Source organism: Rhinatrema bivittatum, chromosome 2 (assembly GCF_901001135.1).
Source record: "Rhinatrema bivittatum chromosome 2, aRhiBiv1.1, whole genome shotgun sequence".
Taxonomy (NCBI): domain Eukaryota; kingdom Metazoa; phylum Chordata; class Amphibia; order Gymnophiona; family Rhinatrematidae; genus Rhinatrema; species Rhinatrema bivittatum.
In genome coordinates, this window is record NC_042616.1 from 376,304,192 (window position 1) to 376,325,396 (window position 21,205).

General features: G+C 45.7%; 1 protein-coding gene across 2 annotated transcripts in view; it reads right to left on the bottom strand.

Annotated features, from left to right (window-relative positions):
- Nucleotides 1-13,681, bottom strand: part of LOC115084732 — a 53,235-nt gene extending 39,554 nt beyond the window's left edge. The window contains exons 1-3 of one of the 2 annotated variants that reach the window (XR_003854642.1): nucleotides 13,546-13,681; nucleotides 9,335-9,381; nucleotides 9,024-9,223 (exon numbers count right to left, since the gene is read on the bottom strand). The gene's annotated coding sequence lies outside the window, so the exon portion shown is untranslated. Of the gene's footprint in view, nucleotides 1-9,023; nucleotides 9,314-9,334; nucleotides 9,382-13,545 lie in introns of those variants that run through there. The other variant, XM_029589977.1, reaches the window with a different exon arrangement.
- Between the last annotated feature and the right edge of the window lie 7,524 nt (nucleotides 13,682-21,205).

The following is a 21,205-nucleotide window of genomic DNA, read 5'->3' on the forward strand; positions in this document are numbered from 1 at the left end:
GTTAGCCTGAGGCTCCCAAGAGTTTTCTTCGGGGCCGAAACCCTCCCAAGAAAGAAGGTATTCAAGTGTTTTGCCTCATCTTCGGACATCAAGAATCTCTTTGACCTTGAATTCTAGGTCATCTTCTGCGTTGATGGCAGTTGGTTCCTGAGTCTTGGAAGAGAATTCACCGAGTATGAGAGGTTTCAAGAGTGAAACATGAAAAACGTTGTGGATGTTTAGTCCGGGTGGTAACTTCAGACTATAGGTGATGTTGCCAAGACATCAAAGGATTGGAAATGGTCCAACGTAGCGAGGAGCGAACCGAGTGGAGGGTAGCTTCACTCTAAGATGTTTGGTAGATAACCAGACTTTGTCACCGGGTTTGAAGACAGGCGCTTGAGAATGGTGAGCGTCATAGAACTTCTTAGCACGGTCACTCGCTTTAACTAGCATGTCTTTCATCTGAGTCCACAGGTTATGGATTTCATCAGCAGTAGATTGAGCTGCTGGGGACGTCACTGAGAGCTTCAGTGGAAGTGGCAGTGTTGGAGAGCCTCCATATACCACCTCAAAAGTGTTGATCCAGTTGATGTTACTGGATGAGAGTTGATGGCGAATTCAGCCCAAGGTAACAATTCAGCCCAGTTATTCTGACGGCAACTCACGTAGGCTCGAAAAAACTGCTTTAAGGTTCTATTCATCCGTTCTGTTTGGCCATTTGACTGCGGATGATAGGCTGAAGTGTAGTCTAGAGAGAGGCTGAATAACTTGTACAAGGCCCTCCAGAATCTTGCCGTGAATTGACATCCTTGGTCTGAGACAATGTGACTTGGTAGGCCGTGAAGGCAAAAAATGTGCGATACGAAGAGCTTTGCAAGCTCCAAGGCTGAAGGTAAGCAAGGCAGCGCCATGAAATGGGCCATCTTGCTGAAGCGATCGACTGTTACTCAGATGGTATTCATTCCTCCGGAAGGGGGTAAATCGACTACAAAATCAGTAGTGATGTGTGACCAGGGCTGTTCCGGAACTGGCAGTGGTTGCAACAAACCCCACAGTTGGCCAGAAGCAGGTTTGTTCTTGGCACAGTTGGTACAGGATGCCACTTAGGATAGGGTATCCTTCTTGATAGTAGGCCACCAATAAAACTTCTGGGTCTTGAGCAGGGTACGGCATTGACCAGGATGACCAGCCAGCTTGGAATCATGCGCCCAAAAGAGCACTTTCTTCCTGAGGTGTTTAGGCACGATAGTCTTACCAGCGGGTACAGAATGTGTAGTCGCCAAAATGGCTTTCTTTGGGTCAATTATGTGCTGAGGTTCTTCAGGCACATCCTCCGAGAGAAGGGAGTGGGCAGTGGAGTGCCTCAGGGATCTGTATTGTGACCCTTACTTTTCAATATATTTATAAATGATCTGGAAAGAAATACAATGAGTGAGGTAATCAAATTTGCAGATGATACAAAATTGTTCAGAGTAGTTAAATCACAAGCAGATAGTGATAAATTGCAGGAAGACCTTGTGAGACTGGAAAATTAGGCATCAAAATGGCAGATGAGATTTAATGTGGATAAGTGCAAGGTGATGCATATAGGGAAAAATAACCCATACTATAGTTACACAATGTTAGGTTCCATATTAGGTGCTACTACCCAAGAAAGAGATCTAGGCATCATAGTGGAAACACATTGAAATTGTCGGTTCAGTGTGCTGCGGCAGTCAAAAAAGCAAACAGGATGTTGGGAATTATTAGAAAGGGAATGGTGAATAAAACAGAAAATGTCATAATGCCTCTGTATCGCTCCATGGTGAGACCGCACCTTGAATACTGTGTACAATTCTGGTCGCCGCATCTCAAAAAAGATATAATTGCGATGGAGAAGGTACAGAGAAGGGCTACCAAAATGATAAGGGGAATGGAACACCTCCCCTATGAGGAAAGACTAAAGAGGTTAGGACTTTTCAGCTTGGAGAAGAGACGGCTGAGGGGGGATATGATAGAGGTGTTTAAAATCATGAGAGGTCTAGAACGGGTAGATGTGAATCAGTTATTTAATCTTTCGGATAATAGAAAGACTAGAGGGCACTCCATGAAGTTAGCATGTGGCACATTTAAAACTAATCGGAGAAAGTTCTTTTTCACTCAATGCACAATTAAACTCTGGAATTTGTTGCCAGAGGATGTGGTTAGTGCAGTTAGTATAGCTGTGTTTAAAAAAGGATTGGATAAGTTCTTGGAGGAGAAGTCTATTACCTGCTATTAATTAAGATGACTTAGAAAATAGCCACTGCTATTACTAGCAACGGTAACATGGAATAGACTTAGTTTTTGGGTACTTGCCAGGTTCTTATGGCCTGGATTGGCCACTGTTGGAAACAGGATGCTGGGCTTGATGGACCCTTGGTCTGACCCAGTATGGCATGTTCTTATGTTCTTATGCATCAGCTCTGGTATTTCTGTCTCCGGGGCTATATTAAGCACAAAGTTGAAATGCTTGAAGAATAAGGACCATCTAGCTTGTCTGTGGTTAAGATGTTGTGCATGGCGGAGATACTCTAGATTTTTGTGGTCCGTGAATACGGTTATTTGATGTTGAGCACCTTCGAGCCAAGGCCGCCATTCCTCAAATGCAAGCTTTATGGCCAAGAGCTCTTTATCGCCGATCCCATAGATCTTCTCTGCCGGGGAGAAAAGTCGTGAGAAGAAAGAGCAGGGACGTAAGGCTTTAGAGTCTCCAGTATGGCTCAATACAGCCCCCAAGCCGACATCTGAAGTGTCAACTTCTACGATAAAGGGCTTGTTGGGGTCAGGATGCCATAAGCATGGTTCCATGGAAAAGGCAGTCTTTAGATTCTCAAAAATGGAAATGGCCTCCGCAAACCATTTTGAAGCGTTGGCACCCTTGCGGGTCATTGCGGTCAAGGGTACTGTTAAAGAAGAGTAATTATTTATAAAGCTTCTATAATAGTTGGTAAACCCCAGGAATTGTCTCAGGGCCTTCAGGCTGGTAGGTTGTGACCAATTTTTGATACTCTCGAGCTTTTGAGGGTACATCTGGAAGCCATCTTTAGACACGATATAGCCAAGAAAAGGCACTAAGTCTTTATGAAATTCGCACTTGGAGAGTTTGGCGTAGAGCCGGTGTTCACGGAGTCGGCATAGTACTTGCTTGACGTCCTCAAGATGAGTGGGCAAATCCTGGGAAAATATCAGGATATCATCCAGGTATACCACGACACTCTTGTACAGCAGGTCCCGCAAGATGTCATTCATCATGTTGTGAAATATAGCGGGTGCGTAGCTGTGAAGGCTTACCGCCCGTGCTGCCCTGTGTGCCGCTCTTCTGCCTCTGGTTCAGGCCCCTCGTGAGTCCCAGATATCCCTGGAGACCGTCAGCCGCACAGGACTCCCTGGGTTCAGGTCTCCGCAGGCCCTGGTTTTGCTGGGCTTCTGTGTTCTCCTTGTATGGAGTGGGATTGAAGGAGTCCCCCAACCCCCGAAAGATAACACGGAGAGAGACAGATTCCTCAAAGCATTTTTATAAAGCAAAGTAGCTGAATCTATTACATTTGCTCCGTCACCTCAGGAGCTGCACAAATGACCCTGCCCCCACTCTCCAGCATTCTAACCCCTTAACACACGTGCTTGAGCAAAGGTACTGTTTGAGCCCCCTGGCTCTCCAGTTCATCAGCAAACCCCCCTTAACACACGTGCTGGAGCAAAGCTACTGTTTGAGCCCCCCCGGCTCTCCAGTTCACCAGCAAACCCCTTAACACACGTGCTGGAGCAAAGGTACTGTTCGAGCCCCCCCGGCTCTCCAGTTCACCAGCAAACACCCCTGCCCTAACTTCCCTTAGGGTACAGGTTATGCGTTTCCCTTTTCTGGCTAGGCTATATCCATGAGAGAGCTGGAGGATTCCTCTCCCCCGGAACCTACCTCCATTTCCTTCCCCCTTCCTGCTTCCTGGCACTGGCTTTTTCTGGCCATTGCCACCACGTAGGCACGCCCTCTTCCTCTAGCTCCCTAGGTTCACCTGTGTCTGCCTCATTAGTCTCTACATCTGCCACCTGCTCACCTCCAGGCTCTCCCCACAGATCAGGTGGTGGTTCTAGGAACCTGGGATTTGTAGTTTTTCACCTTCACCTGCTCCCCCTGCTGTCTGGCTCTAGTATTACCAGCCGCCTTATGGTATCTTATCCATTCCTGCCCCCGGCAGCGCTGCACTACATCACACACACACACACACCCCCTTAAAAAGTCTCTGTACGGGATATATAGTGTTTCTAACCTGAACACAAAAAGCCATTCCTTTAGAAGAGAGCATACCATCGCTTCCTCCCAACCTCTTAAAGTTGTACCGTGCAGAGAATCGCCTCTGGGTCAAATCACCACAGTAGCACAGGCTGAAGGGCATAACTAGGTACTCAATACCTCGAGTATTGAAGGCTGTTTTCCATTCGTCGTCACTACAAATGTGAACTAAGTTGTAGGCCCCCTTCAGGTCGAGTTTTGAGAATATTTTGGCTCCCTGAAGCTGGTCAAACAGCTCTGAGATTAAAGGCAGGGGGTGGCAGTCTTTAATCGTGATCTCGTTCAGACCTCGGTAATCGATACAAGGACGTAGGATATCATCCTTCTTCTCCACAAAGAAGAAGCCTGCGCCAGCTGGAGACTTCGATGGTCTAATGAACCCCTTCTGTAAATTCTCCTCGATGTATTTGGACATTGCCTTGTTCTCAATCGCTGAGAGTGGATAGACACGTCCTTTAGGAGGTTCAGTATTGGGTTTCAATCTTATGGCACAGTCATAGGACCTATGCGGAGGAAGAATGTCAGCAGTTCTTTGGAAAACACATCACTAAAGGATGCGTATTGGGGCAGCAGTCCTGGAGTAGTAGGCATGCAGATGACAGGAGCAATCTCCTTAAGGCACTTCCCATAACAACCTGGACCACAGCAGGGGAGTTCCAAGGATGCCCAGTCAAATTGGGGTTGGTGTGACTGCAACCAGGGTAACCCCAGGACGATAGGGTGCATGGCCTTCTCTACCACAAAGAAGGGAATTGATTCAATATGGAGAGCTCCGGTGTGGAGAGTTACTGGTACAGTTTGGCAAGTCACGTCACCCGGTAAGGGCTCTCCATGGATGGAGGATAGGAGTAGTGGAACCTTCAAGATGTTCTACTAGATATTCTACTAGACGTCGAAGAATAAAGTTATCTCCTGCCCCCGAATCTACCAGGGCAAGAGTTTGAACCTTAAACGGTCCGCAGATCAAGGAGACTGGGAGAGAGAGCGGAGGAGAAGGCATAGTAAGGCCTAAGAACAGTCCTCCTGCAGGACTTAGGCCCGTCCGTTTCCCAGACGAATTGGGCATGTTGGGACATCGTGACCAGTCTGTCCACAGTACATGCATAGACCATGCCTCTTCCGAAGTCTTCTCTCTTTGGAAGTCAAATGACCACGACCAAGTTGCATTGGTTCATCTCCACTGGCAGCAGAAATTACTGGAACCATCCAAGGTGCAGGTTTAACACTAGCCTCCTTCTGACCAAGTCCTCTATTAGGCCAGAGCTCTTTCACCTTATCACGAAGCCGGTGATCGATCCTAGTAGCCAAAGCCACTAGTTCATCCAGCGAGTCAGGTGTTTCACGAGCGGCCAACTCGTCTTTTAAGCGAGTATCCAGGCCTCTGAAGAAGAGGGTCTTCAGGCATTTGGTGTCCCAGGAGAGTTCTGTAGCAAGAGCCTTAAACTCTATCGCAAAATCAGCCAGTGATTTGTTGCCTTGCTTCAGGTCCACCAGAGCAGAACCGGCAACAGTCACTCGAGCAGTGGCGTAGCCAGAATTGATTTTTTGGGTGGTCACAAGGTTAACATGGGTGGGCTGTAGGCATGCAGGTCTACTAGTTGTTTTTTTACTGATAAATAATGCCAAATTATGCAGCATAGCATTCACATCTACGCGTAAGTATGAGGTTTACTTAATGATACAAACATAATTCACGGTGATTTGTGGTACTTTAGCCTTCTTATTATTACGATTTTATACACGGCTCCTACCTGTCCATAAATTTTGAGAGAGCGGTTGTGTTGCTTATATTTAAATTGCTAACATCTAAAATATAGATATATATTTTTACCTTTGTTGTCTGATCTTTGTATTTTTCTAATCAGTTGGTCCTGGTCTCTTTTTCCCATTTTTTCCCTTATAGCTCATTTCCTAATTCCTTTTCAGTGTTTTTCTTCTATTACTGTCTTCTTCCCTTCCACACACACACACACACACATACACGCTTTCTCTCACAGACTCCCTCTCACACACTCAAGCTCTCACTCTCATATGCTCTCCCCCCCCCCCCCCCCCCCACAAGCTCACATTCTCTGCAGACACACATACAAGTTCTCACTTTCTCACCCCTCCCCAGGCTTATATTCTTATGCACACACAGACGCACATCCAGGCACCCATTCTCACCCACACACATAAACCCAGACTCCCATTCTCACCCACAAACCCATGCTCCCAGTCTCACCCACACATATTCAAGCTCCCATTCTCATCCATACATATACACATTTAAGGTCCTATTCTCACCCACACATACACACATTCAAGCACCCATTCTTATCCACATATTCAAGCTTCCATTCTCACCCACCCACACAAACCCAGGCTCTCATTCTCACCCATATATACACACATTCAAGCTCCCATTCTCACCCACCCACAAACCCAGGCTCCCATTCTCAACCACACATACACACATTCGAGCTCCCATTCACCCACATATTCAAGCTTCCATTCTCACCCACATACACACCCAGGCTCCAGTTTTCACCCACACACACTCCCATTCTCATCCACACATACACATTCAAGCACGTGCACAGCTTCCGCTTTCTCCCCCAAAGCAGGAAGATCAGCTGCCTCTCCTGCTGCCACCGGACTCCTGCTATCTTCGGGCGTCGGGCCGTACTGCCCGCCGAACTTCCTGTCGGGGGGGGGGAGCGGAAGCGCAGCGCACAATGTCCGCTTCCTCCCTCCCCCCCCCAAGCAGAAAGATCGGCGGGCCATACGGCCCGACACCCGAAGACAGCAGGAGGCTGGTGGCAGCAGGAGAGGCAGCTGATCGTCCTGCTTTGGGGGAGAAAGCGGAAGCTGTGCGCAGCGCTTCCGCTCCCCCACCCCCAAACAGGAAGTTCGGCGGGCCGTTTGGCCCGAAGATAGCAGGAGAACGGGTGGCAGCAGGAGAGGCCAGCTGATCTTCCTGCATTGGGGGGAGGAAGCGGAAGGTGCGCGCAGCGCTTCCGCTCCCCCCCCCCTCAACAGGAAGACCGGTTGGCCATACGGCTGCAGCAGTGCTTCCCCATGTGTGCCGTGATGGCGCGCGAGGCGTGGGTTCTCTTGTTCGCCGTCGCAGGGATGGGATCCCGCGACAGCCTTGCAGTTCCGGTGCCAGTTGGGTGGGCACCTGCCCACCCAGGCCCACCCGTGGCTACGCCACTGCACTCGAGCAGGATCATCGAAAACGGATTTAAATAAGTCCAAAAATCCATCTATGTCCTGCAAAATAGGATCCTTGAGTTCCCCACAATGTAGAGGCCCAAGACAAGGCCCTTACATCAAGATAAGATAGAATGTAAGTAGTCTTGGAAAAAGCTGTGGGGAACTGAGAAAGCTGTAATGCAAAATGCATGCAGCACTGGTTTAAAAAGCCCCTGGTCTTCTGAATCTCTCCCGAGAAATGAACTGGAGCAGCCAGTGGTACAGCAGTCTTTAAAGCTACTTCATGTAACTGACCTTCATTGCTGGAATAAGCGCCTTGGGTCTTCTGTGTGTGCAGCTGATGAAATGCTGAAGTGAGTTTCTCCAATGTGTCTTGCTGTTCAGAAATGCGCAGGGCCAGGCCTGGAATGGCCTGCAAGACATTGAGCTGTGCCGGATCCATGGAGTTAGCAATCTGTTAACGTTTGTAAGGTTTTGGGTGGACCCTTGGACACTGTGGCTGCTAACCACGCCCACGGGGGAAAGTCCCGTGAGGGGCCACAGGTCAGGCTCAGCTTAGGACACACAACACAGATAGATCTTTTATTAACAGTATTGAAGAGCCACCAGTGGTGGCAATATTGAGCAGAGATGAAGCCCAGCTGGGCTTGTAGTCCCTCAGGGCTCTGGAACAGCGATCCCACAATGACTGTGCTGTAGTGAAGAGAAACTGAGATAGTGAGTACAATGAAGTATATGCAGGGTTCTGGAATAGAGCCTTGTTGGTTGAGTACTCACACAGCAGTTTCTCTCGGTAGAAATCACAGGAGCTGGAATAGAGGCAGGCCCTCAAGGAGCAAGTACCTGGTTCCAGGGAACAGCTGTGAGAGAAGTAGATGGTAACTCACTGATGGTGTAGACAGTGGTATCTTCCAGGCAGAAGTGATGTCCAGGCAACGAGTCCGGGAACGTGGGCCCTTGAGGAGCGAGTACCCGTTCCAGACAGTGAGCTGAAAAAAGAGAGAGGCCCCGAGGAGCGGGTACCCCAAATAGAGTAAGTCCAATAATGGAGAGGCAGAGTAGCTAGGTACGGAGAGCGAATCCCATGCATAATGAGTTCCTGTATGAATAACCTCGCTAACTCGATTAGCTAGCAGTAGTGTAGGCTTTTTGTATCCAGGATGCATGACGTCATCACAGGGGGATGCCCCTGAGGTTCACGCCAAAGAAAGTATTTGAAGCAAGGCCACGCGGCGCGCACGCCCTAAGGCAGCTGGATAGCATGGCGGGAGACAGAGCCCAAGCCAGACCAGGGATGCCGGAGAGGATGGCAGGCAGATTCCGCGGCAGCCAAACGTCCGTCAACCGTGGGAGGAGTCGCCAGAGAGGTAAGGAGGGCAGAGTGGAGACGTTGGGCAGCGACAGTCGTAACAGATAACGAGTTGAAGGGCTATGAAATTATATAACAATGCATGAAAATAAAAATAACAAATGCCATAGTTTAAGAAAATGTTACGTTTTCCTGCCTCAGAGTCCCACAGTCAGCCTCACTCACCTGCCACCGCACTGTGACAGAAGCAGGTTCGGGTTTCCTGGCAGCAGCAGGAAGCCGCTGTCATCTCAGCATTCCTTCTTCCACCCCGAGCCACCAGCCTGACACCGCGAACTCCGCGTACCCGAGCCGCCAGGCTGACGCTGCTGTCCTCTCCTCCGCAGCTGGGATGCCGCCAACTTCTTCCTATGCTGGATGTCCTCCTAGGTGCACAAAAAGCAAAGTGGTAGTCATCCTAATGTAGCCACGGATATGAAAAAAACAGGAAAGAAGACCGACGCCTTGGAAAGGAGATTTATTCAATAGTACAGTACCCGCTCGACTCTGGCTGAGTTTCATCCTTACGGCTGCATCAGGGGCACTAAAAATTCAATAAATATATAATTTAATATTAATAATAAACAACCCAATAAGAATGAAGTAAAATAAACACATTAAACATTAAGTAAAATCTAAAGATATGATACTACATATATTAAAATTGATGAACAAAGGAGACAACATATTCCAGTTCTGGAGCATCAGGAGCCGCACCGCTTCCCCTCGGGAGCTGACCCCACCCCCATGACGACACTCCTGAGCACCGAAGGAGCTCTTTAAAGCAGCTCCAGGCAGTGCGACAAAGGAGCCTGCCCCTTTGTGCGCCCCTTAGTGTCAACCCACTCCACCATGACCTTACTTGTACTGCTGGCCACCCACCCATCCGAGACCCATCTGGGTCTGTGAAAACGGCCCGCCCCCTCCGTGACCGACAGAGACCTACTGCAACCAACTGAGACCTACCTGACCCAACCTTGATGCCAGGGGCCCGCCCCCAGCTGACGTCAGAGGAGGCGCCGGGTGAGCAATTTAAAGCCTCCTTCACTCCAGGGCCCTTTGCGTGCCCCTTTTCGCTGCCTCTTCCACACTGCCTGGACAATCAACAACTACAACCCACCCACAACCACCCATCAACCGAAACTCTTCACACCCTCAACCATCCATGAGTATCTCTATCACACCCAAATGAAATGCAAGGTCAAGTCAAATCCCCAAACATGGATTCAATTAGCAACATCCCAATCCTCCACTACAACAGGAACAACACAAGAAAAGAAAAACACAACTCTACCAGGCCACACTCCCTGACCGCAATCGCAATCCTCACCAACCCACACCTCACAGCGCTAACCATTCTAACACTGACATTAATTAATGCACAATCAATCGCAAAAAAGATACCACTGATACACGACTTTTTACTAGATAACCACCCCAACCTTCTCTGCATCACCGAATCATGGCTCAAAAGCTCTGACACAGTACTTATCAATCAACTACCCAAAAATATCTACAAAATATTCTCCCTTCCCAGACCCAAACAAAAAGGAAGTGGCCTGCTCTTCATAGCATCAAAGAAATTCAAAATCCACCCCATCCATCACCCCCCTTCGAATTAGGCCTCTTTAAATCAAAGAACCTCCAAATACTCCTCATCTACGCATCTCCAGGACTCCTTAAACAAAATCTATCCTCACTAATAGAAACCATTGCAAACAATACCAACATGGACATCCCTGCAATAGTACGGGGCAACTTCAACATACACATGGACAGAACTCCTCCCACAGCCACCTGCAAACTCCTCATTGACTCCATGAATGCAATTGGCTTCAAACAAATAATTGAAACCCCCACCCACAAAGTGTGACACACACTTGACCTCATCTTCACCAATAAGAAGATTCAAAACAACACACCAGCAACAGCAACCGCAATGCCCTGGTCAGACCACAAACTATTACAAACCAAGATACACCTTGAAAACCCCATCCTGGAACTGAAGAAACCCAATACAATCATCGAGTTCAATAAAGCATGCTCCAGCGAAGACCTAATTGAAATAATCCCAGACTCACTGAAAGCCCTAAACATAACCGACACAAATTCCGCCATAGACTCATGGCTCAACATCAACGCAGAAGTCGCCAAAATCAAATGCCCACTCATCAAAAAAGAACTGAAACCATCATCCAAACAAAAAGCACCATGGTACACCCCTGAATTGAAGAAGATTAAACACCTATTAAGACAAGCCGAAAAGAAATGGAGATGAAACCCCACCCCCCCCAGCTAAAAGACCAATTCAGGACCATACTGTATATATACAAGACCGACATTGACAAAGCCAAATGCACCTTCTACGCTATGAAAATACATAACTACCAATTCAACCCCAGAACCCTATTTGCATATGTCAATAACCTCACCCAACCAATTCAAAACTCACACAAAACTGCCAATCAGACAAACACCTGCGATGAGTTAGCTCAATTCTTTAACAACAAAATATTAAATCTAATTGCAAAGAACCCCAACGCAAATGATGAAGCCACAACCGACTCAACCACAAAATGGACACACTTCAAAAACATAGCGTCAACTGAAATTGAGGCAATCGTACATAACATCAATCCTGCGGCACATCCCATTGACCCAATTCCGTTAAAATTCCTTAAGCAAATACCGAACCACATAGCCAAACCAATTGAAAACATAGTCAACCTGTCACTCAATCAAGGCATTTTCCCAGATAAGCTAAAATGCGCCATAATCAAGCTGATCCTCAAAAAGTCACAACTGTGTACAATTCTGGTCGCCGCATCTCAAAAAAGATATAATTGCGATGGAGAAGGTACAGAGAAGGGCTACCAAAATGATAAAGGGAATGGAACAGCTCCCCTATGAGGAAAGACTAAAGAGGTTAGGACTTTTCAGCTTGGAGAAGAGACGGCTGAGGGGGGATACGATAGAGGTGTTTAAAATCATGAGAGGTCTAGAATGGGTAGATGTGAATCGGTTATTTACTCTTTCGGATAGTAGAAAGACTAGGGGGCACTCCATGAAGTTAGCATGGGGCACATTTAAAACTAATCGGAGAAAGCTCTTTTTTACTCAACGCACAATTAAACTCTGGAATTTGTTGCCAGAGAATGTGGTTCGTGCAGTTAGTATAGCTGTGTTTAAAAAAGGATTGGATAAGTTCTTGGAGGAGAAGTCCATTACCTGCTATTAAGTTCACTTAGAGAATAGCCACTGCCATTAGCAATGGTTACATGGAATAGACTTAGTTTTTGGGTACTTGCCAGGTTCTTATGGCCTGGATTGGCCACTGTTGGAAACAGGATGCTGGGCTTGATGGACCCTTGGTCTGACCCAGTATGGCATTTTCTTATGTTCTTATGTTGATTAAACTGATCAAACAAACATCAGGCCAATCTCGAACCTTCCCTTCATAGCCAAGATCCTCGAAAAAATTGTGAACCGTCAACTCTCCGAATACCTGGACACCCACAATATACTATATCCAGCCCAACACGGATTCAGAACTTCCCTCAGCACCGAAACCCTGCTACTCTCCCTCTCAGACACAATCCTCAGAGGACTGGACTGTGATTACTCTTACTTACTCATCCTCCTTGATATCTCCGCAGCTTTCGATACCGTCAATCACAAAACCCTATTACACAGACTAAGAGAAATTGGCCTACATGGCACAACGCTTAGCTGGTTCAACTCATACCTATCCAACAGATCCTACAAAGTCAAACTCAACGACACCGAATCCAAGCAGATCCCCCTTCCCCACGATGTTCCTTAGGGAATAGCCACTGCTATTAATTGCATCAGTAGCATGGGATCTTCTTAGTGTTTGGATAATTGCCAGGTTCTTATGGCCTGGTTTGGCCTCTGTTGGAAACAGGATGCTGGGCTTGATGGACCCTTGGTCTGACCCAGCATGGCAATTTCTTATGTTCTTAAGGCTCCTCCCTTTCATCCACACTGTTCAACATTTACATGACCCCCCTGTGCTAACTCCTAAACGGAATAGCACTGCTATACTATGTATATGCCGACTATGTACAAATTCTACTCCCAATTAAAGACTTAATTGAACAAATCCTTAATCTATGGAACTCCCCAACTAACTACGATAAAACACCTACTGTCTCAGCTATCACTCACTCTCAATCACAACAAAACAGAAATCCTATACATATCCAACAAACCCACTCCACCTCCCTCAACTGACCCCACCATACACCAACTAAAAAACCAGGCACGCCGTCATCTGACCCGGGGGCTGGTCTGGAGGCCTCGACCATGCCCCCGGGCCGGCGCCACGCCCCCGCCACCGAAATGCCGCGTCATTCGGCCACGCCCCCGACACGTCCCCTTAAAAACCCCGGGACTTACGCGCGTCCCACGGCTCTGCGCGCACGCTGGCGGCCTATGCAAAATAGGCGCGCCAGCGTGCGAGGGCCCTGCTCATGTAAATCCGGGCGGATTTACGCGAGCAGGGCATTTAAAATCCGCCCGTTAACGTTTTATCCATCTTTGCTGTTATAAACGTTCCTTGTATTAGACAAAGGGAAATGCCTGGTTTCCTGCACCACTCAGTTGTCTGTAAACCAGAGTGATATGTAAAATTGAACATCGGTGTATAAAATCGAATAAATAAATAAATATAAAGAGAAAAGATTACCTTGATAATGGATAATTACTAGAGTATGTACTCGGGCACAATGTGTGATTTTGGAAGGATACACTAAAAAAGTAAAAATAAAAGTAATGTAAGAAGGACACATTAACTAAACTTGTAAAAATAATAATCAAATAAAGAAGTGTATGAGTCAGTATTACCTTCAGATTGAATGATTTCTAGAATATATACTTGGACACAATTTTGTGATTTTGGAAGTATATGTTAAAAAGATACAAAATTAAAAGTTGAAAATTAAAAATCAAACTAAGATGGACACAAAGGGGTAGATTTTACAAATTTGCGCACACGCGTACTTTTGTTCGCACACCAGGTGCAAACAAGAGTACGCGGGATTTTAATAGATACGCGTGTAGCCGCGTGTATCTGTTAAAATCTGCGATTGGCACGCGCAAGGTTGTGCAAAATCGGCAGCCAGCACACGCCGAGCCGCACAGCCTGCCTCCGTTCCCTCCGAGGCCGCTCCAAAATCGGAGCGGCCTCGGATAGAACTTTCCTTCCACCCCCCCACACCTTCCCCTCCCTAACCCCCCCCCCCCCCCCCCAGCCCTACCTAAACCCCCCCTACCTTTGTTGCACAAGTTACGGCTGCCCGAGGCAGGCATAACTTGCGCGCGCCGGGCTAGCCGCCGGCGCGTGATTCCCAGGCCTAGGAGCTGTTTCGGAGGCCTCAGCCACACCTCTGAAATGCCCCCAGGCCGGAACCTCGCCCGTGGCCCTGCCCCCAAATGACGCACCACTGCGGCACGCCACCAACACGCCCCCCCCCCCCCCCAGGAAAGCCCTGGGACTTACGCACATCCCGGGGCTTGCGCACGTCACTGAGCCTACTCAACATAGGCTCAGCGCGCGCAGGGGGAACTTCGGGCAGGTTTTCGGGGGGTACGTGCGTATCTTACACGCGTACCCCTTTGAAACTCTGGCCCAAATTGTACAGTAAAACACTCTGTTAGATTAGTATATTGTATTCAATGAATGTATCAAAGCAAAAACTAAATAAATACCTCAAACCATCTTTCTATCCGTCACTAAGAATGCTGTAGTAGTATGCTGTATACAATAGTACTTTGCAACCGAAAAAATCTGTAATTGACTTAAGAAAATAAAAAATTAAAAAATGAATAAAAGAATAAAAACCACCTAAAAAGTACCAAAATAGTAAAATATAAGAATAGTATATTAAAAAGTATAAACTGAGCTTAAGAAAATAAAATAAAAATTTGATGAAAACCACAGAAACTAACTTATTAAAAAATCCTTAGGGGCAGATTTTAAAAGCCGACATACCTGCAAGGTTTTCAAGAGCATAAGCATGATATCAACTAATCAGTGATGAAAAGTAACCGCGATGTGTGTTAAAGATCCCTCTTATATCCAGCATTACAAAAACGGTGCAAAAAATGTGACGTCACATCCTTCTTACACTCTGTCAATCAAAGTAGCGATACATTCTTATTCCCCATATGTTTCCCCATTGTTTAGATATCCGACATACATTTAGTCTTCAAAATCGAAATTATGGCTGTATAACTTGTAAGTGAGCTTAAGAATAAAACTAAATTAAAAATAGAAAAATAAAAATTGATAAAATGTAAGAATAATATATTAAAAAGTTTAAAATATACCGATTCTGATCAGTCTACCAAAACTGTAAGTGACTAAAAAATAAAAATTAAAAATAAATACAGAATGAACTTAAAAGACTAATGTGTAAAGGATAAACATAAACTGCTTTTAAAACAAGAATGACAATTAACAATACAGATTTCATAAAAAAGGAAAAATGGCCATTTATGATATGTATGATATATACTCAACAGTATGTGAGGATGTATTATTATAAATTAGTGTCCTAAAATTGTCTTTAAAAAATTTTAATGTGTCCTAAAAAAAATTTAAAAACTTAAGTGTGTCCTAAAAAATTTTTTAAATTTGAATATGTCCTGAATATCAAGTGCCCTTAGACATATACTAAAACTCATAAAAATATATTAGGGCATAGCCAGGTCATTCAAAATTCATAAAAAATACTGTAAAATCAATGTCTTAATTCAAACCAACTGGGGACATTGTGTTAAATTTAAAAATTAGTCTTTGTTCTGTTCTTAAAGGTACTTTGTCCAAGTCACCTCCTTGCCATCACAATTTGGGGCAGATTTTAAAAAGTTGCGTGAGCGCGTACTTTTGTTCGCGCAGCAGGCGCGAACAAAAGTACGCCTGATTTTATAAGATACGCGCGTAGCCGCGCGTATCTTATAAAATCTGGGGTTGGCGCGCGCAAGGCTGCGCAAAATCGGCAGCCTGCGCGCGCTGAGCCGCGCAACCTGCCTCCGTTCCCTCCGAGGCCGCTCCGATTTCGGAGCGGCCTCGGAGGGAACTTTCCTTCGCCCTCCCCGTACCTTCCCCTCCCTTCCCCTCCCTAACCCCCCCCCCCCCCCCGTACCGTTGTCTGCAAAGACCACGCCCCACTCCGTCCTCCGGTCCCAGGGGCGTGGTCCGGAGGCCTCGACCATGCCCCCGGGCCGGCACCACGCCCCCAGGCCCGCCCCCGAACACCGCATCAGTAGGCCCCACCCCCGACACGCCCCCTTACAAAAGTCCCGGGACTTACGCGCGTCCCGGGGCTTTACGTGCGCCGGCAGTCTATGCAAAATAGGCTGCCGGCATGCACAGAATTTGTAATCTTAAAATTTATGTTGAGCCATCACAGAATGTTCAAACAAAGGTTTACCTTCTACTCTCCTTTTAATTGCACTTTTGTGTTCCACTATCTTTTTATGTAGAGGGTGTATTGTTTTCCCAATGTACCACTTGTCACATGGGCATCTGGCAGCATAGATCACTTCCTCACTTTTGAAATTTGTAAAATTTCTTAGTTTGAATGGCATGCTTTGGCCATTAATCAGGATACAATCTGTCTTCATGTTTACATGACAAACAGAGTACAAACCACATGGACGGTGCCCTGGTGGTCTAATGTCTGTAATGGATGTTCTTAGGAGGGCTGAAGGTACTTACATGTCTTTTTATTACGTTCCCGCTTATTTGCAATGATGAGTCTAGCATTCTCAAAACAGTTCACGTTCTTCAAAATACACCAGTGTTTTCTTAGAATTTAGTAATTTGATATGACATGTGATTATAATTCAGGGGACAAACAATAGTGTCTGATCTAGACTTTGTTTTTGTTTGCAGTATTTCATCCCTGTTCTTTTTAAGAGCTCGTAGGTACCCTTCATTAATATGCTTTTCTGGATAATTCTTTTGTTTAAATCTTTCTTTCATATCTATCGATCTCTCTTTATATCTTTCTTCTTGTGTACACAGGCGTCGTAATCTAATAAACTGTGAGTAAGGCAAGTTATTCATCATATTTCTATTGTGGCAACTATGGTAATCTAAAAATTTGTTGGTATCAGTAGGCTTTCTGAAAATGCCTGTGGTAAACTTATTCTCTTTTAGAGTTATCAATATGTCAAGGAACGGAACCTCTTTTTTTGATGATAATATACTGAACTTTAAATTTACATCAGTAGTGTTAATGCATTCAAAAAAGTTATTCAATTCTGTTTCATTTCCCCTCCATATCATAAATATATCATCTGTGTACCTTCGCCACAACATAACATTTTCCTCATAACTTTTGTTTTTCTGCAATTTCTCTTCAAATTTTGCTACATACAAATTTGCTACTGATGGTGCCATTGCAGTGCCCATAGCCACTCCTTTGGATTGGATGAAAAAATCGTTTTCAAATCTGAAAAAGTTCCATAATGAACCAAATCGGAATGCATTTATATTGATTCTGTGTATGTAAAACTTCTTTGATGATATCTAATACTACGGATTGTGGTATGTTCGTGTATAATGATTCATTGTCTAAACAAACCATAATGATATTTGTATCTCTAATTTCAAACTTTTTAGTGTGGAAATCATGTCGCTGGAATGTCTTATGTAGGATGGTATGTTTGGTATGTGTGGTCGGGCAGGTACTGTACTATTGAATAAATCTCCTTTCCAAGGCGTCAGTCTTCTCTCCTAGGCACACGCCACTGGCCCTTCCTGATGACATCATCACCTGGGGTCTATACGTATAAGGCTGAACCCTGCTTCCAGCCTTTGCCTTGGCAATAGATCTTCTTGCTCCTGTGAAGTGTAATGTCATACCTGAGTTCCTTCCTTCATTCCTCGGACTGATTTTGGCATTGACCTGGACTGGACCTGACCAAGAGCTATGCCGCCTGCCATGACCTTTGGCTGGAATTTGACCATGAGCTACGCCACCTGCCACGCCCTCACCTGGAACTTGACCATGAGATACACCACCTGCCCTAATCCTTGCCTGGATCCTGACCTCGTGCTTCTCTGACGTTTCCTGAACTTGGCCTGCACCTCAGCGTCTCCTCTTCCTCTTGAACTTCCATCTCCACAGAGGCCCCACATAAGTCCAGCCGGCCCTGGTACCCAAGGACTCAACCTAAGGGGAAAATGGGCTGGTAGTGATGAAGCTCCAGCAGGGTCTCTGCTCTCCATCTGCCTCACCTACTGACAGTGTGGCTCCTCCCCACAGGTAGCGTCAACTCCACCTCAGTCCAAGGGTCCACCAGGATAACAGAAAAGGCGTGTGCAGAGAGAAAACTAAAGTTTTTTTTGTTCTTCGTTTTCTTTAGTTTTTTCCATTTTGTTTCTCTTTTTGTTTTAGCTTACTTTAAATGATTTTAATATGCCTTAAAACAAACAAAACAACATGAAAATGTGTGTGGGAGGGGGTTCCATCATTTTGTTTTAGAAACAACACAAAATTAAAAAACAAATGTTGCTTTTGTGTCATTCCAAAACAAAAGCACATCCCCATTAAAGAACCCCCATATTATCTGCACCCGATAAACAGAATAACAGATTTGACACTCATTTGAAAACCTTCATGAAAATGCCAGAAGGCTGTAGGCAGTTGTGCCCTGCATGCTCTGTTTGTATCAATCTCCTCAACGTTCTTGGTGGAATGTCATTGTGCCCCAGCTTTGTCAGTTCTCAAATGTTATAATTTCTTGATTACCTCTTCTGGGGGATTCTGATTTCATTTGTTTTCCTTTCCTTGACTTGAGAAATGTATCTGTTCCATATATCTGCCTCCATGCTCCTCCTTTGTGAACACCAAGGCAAAGAATCCATTTATGTTCTTTTGTATCAATATCTGGCTACCCTATTAATAAATTACCTTTTGCCTGTCTCCTTAGTGGCCTTTTGCTCCTATGTACTTAAAACCATCTAATTCATCTAAAGCTTCTGAAAAATCATTGTTCCCTTTATATCTTCCCTTTTCTTAACATTTTTGCACTTTCAGCCCCATTGTGCAATTTCTTTCCCTGTCCTCCTCTGCAACTAATGATATATACCTCACTTATGGTTTTTTAGTACTCTTAATTGAGTTTTCCTCTGCCTCATTCATGGTGCTAGTCAGTCTTGGCCATTTTTATATATTGTTATGCTTCCAGTGTACATATTGATGGATGGCAAACATAACTCTTAGGTGCATGTTCATTTACAGTGCAAGGAAGCAAACCTAAATCTTGTATCAGAAAGTGAACGACCAGTATTTTTTGCTTGTGTGAGCTTACCTCTTTTTAGTGTTCTGAAAGGAAAAGCTTTGGAAGACTTGAAATGAATTGTATATAACTGCTTGACCTCTACTAATCTGAGGTGAGCCTTGGGCTCTAAACGGTACCTTGGGTATTGGGCCCTCTTCACTCCCTTTACCTTTAATCCAACCCTATATGGGCCCCACTCCAGGCTTGGATCACAGGCAACTTCCCCTCTTAATCCTTCACAGCCCACAAGTTGCAGCTCCTCTACAACCCCACCTTCTGAGCTGCTGATTGACCAACCTTTCTGACAGCAATCCTCCAATGCCTTCCCACTACCACTGTTCACTCCTCTCCCTCACCACCCACCACCTCCAGTATAGACCACAGCTCCTCTATATCCTCACCTTCCTGGCTCCATTCCTACACTTCAACTTCTCTACTTCCAATGTCCAGCAAAGGCCACCAATTTCAACCCCTACTGTTGCTTCTCAACTGTACTTTTTTTCCTTTTCTGGTACAGAAGTCCTCTCAGGGTATAAGTGTACTTGGCTGCCAAGGGAGAGGGGGCTGCACAGAAGACACCCACACCACACCTTAGTCTTACGAGTGTGACAGATGGAATGAGGGGTTTGTGGGTTACTATATAGCATCTGGAAGACAATAAGTCCTGCACCTTCCACATACATTGTACCCTTCACACTCCCTATTCTGTGATGTAGATCACTACTGGCGAGAATCACCACACACTGGAAAAACACATTTTTATTTACTAATGAATAGATCAGCAATTCTCATCGAGTGTATCGCCAAGTACTGGTACGTATGCTGTGTGCTTCCCAGGCTCCTGCTAGCCCACCTGCTGTTCCCTCCCCCTTTTCTGCCCCTGCAAGATGCAAAAAATTCCTACACTAACACTACTGACATTCACAACCAGGCTATCAGCACTTTCAAGCCCAGGTGGGAACGGCAGCAGTGTTAGTGGAAGTTGGAGATATTAGCAGTATGGCCTTTTCTTTTTCCTGTCCCCCTGCAGCCTGGAAGAGAAAGTGGTGTACAGTGGGACATGTAAGAGGAAGAAAAGACTATGCTAGATTCAAAAAAGTCACAGCAGCATTGGCCCCAAGCAGCAGGTGATTTAGCGGAGGCCCAGAGAAAAATGAGAAGGAGCCGGCAATCAGCAATAGGAGCAGTATAGGCCTGGAGCAAACTGATTGCAGCCAGTGATTAGCGATAGGAGCAATGTGGGCCAAGAGAAAAATAAGGGGGGGACAAGGCAGTGTTAGCACCCATGGCCAATGGGATTCTTCTGTCGAACTACTAGGGCAGGAGGAGGAGGTTGCTGAAGCTGCCATTTATATTCCACGGGGGGGAAGGGGAAGGAGTGAGCAAGTGAAAGAGAGAGAGGGTCAGAGAGATATGTGAGAGAGAGGGAGCATGTGTGTGATTTAGAGTAAGTGTGTAAGTTTGAGAGAGCATGCATGTGATTGAGAGCATGTAAGTATAAGAGAGAGCAAGTGTATGATTGACAGTATAAGTACAAGAAAGAGCATGTGAGTGAGTGACTGACAGCATGTGTGTATATATGAGAGAGACTGTATGTGTAACAGAGCATGTGTGTAAGTATGTGTGACAGAGTATATCGACAACTCCCTCATTCTACAACTCCCTCATTCTACCTTAAGGAGTCCAGTTTAAAGTTTTAACTCAGACCTCCTTAAGGTAAAACACTACAAGGGATTCTGGGTGAAGGGAGATTCCTTGTACCCTATTATAAGAACACAGGCCTAGAAAGGCTTGGAGAGGCCCCAGGGAGCTGGTAGGACCTCATGATATACCCAGATGGTGAATTTTACCTGTTAGTTATGCCTGACGCAAGGTGAGCTACTGTCTTAATTCTTGTATTTGAAGCACTGTAAATAAATATCTGTACCATAACTAAGTTGTTCTAGTCTTATTATATTCCTGAACTATTCCTGTGGCCACAGCAGGCCCAAATATGCTATAGTGTGATTAAAAACATGTAGAAGTGAAAGAGAGAGAAAATATGTGAAAGA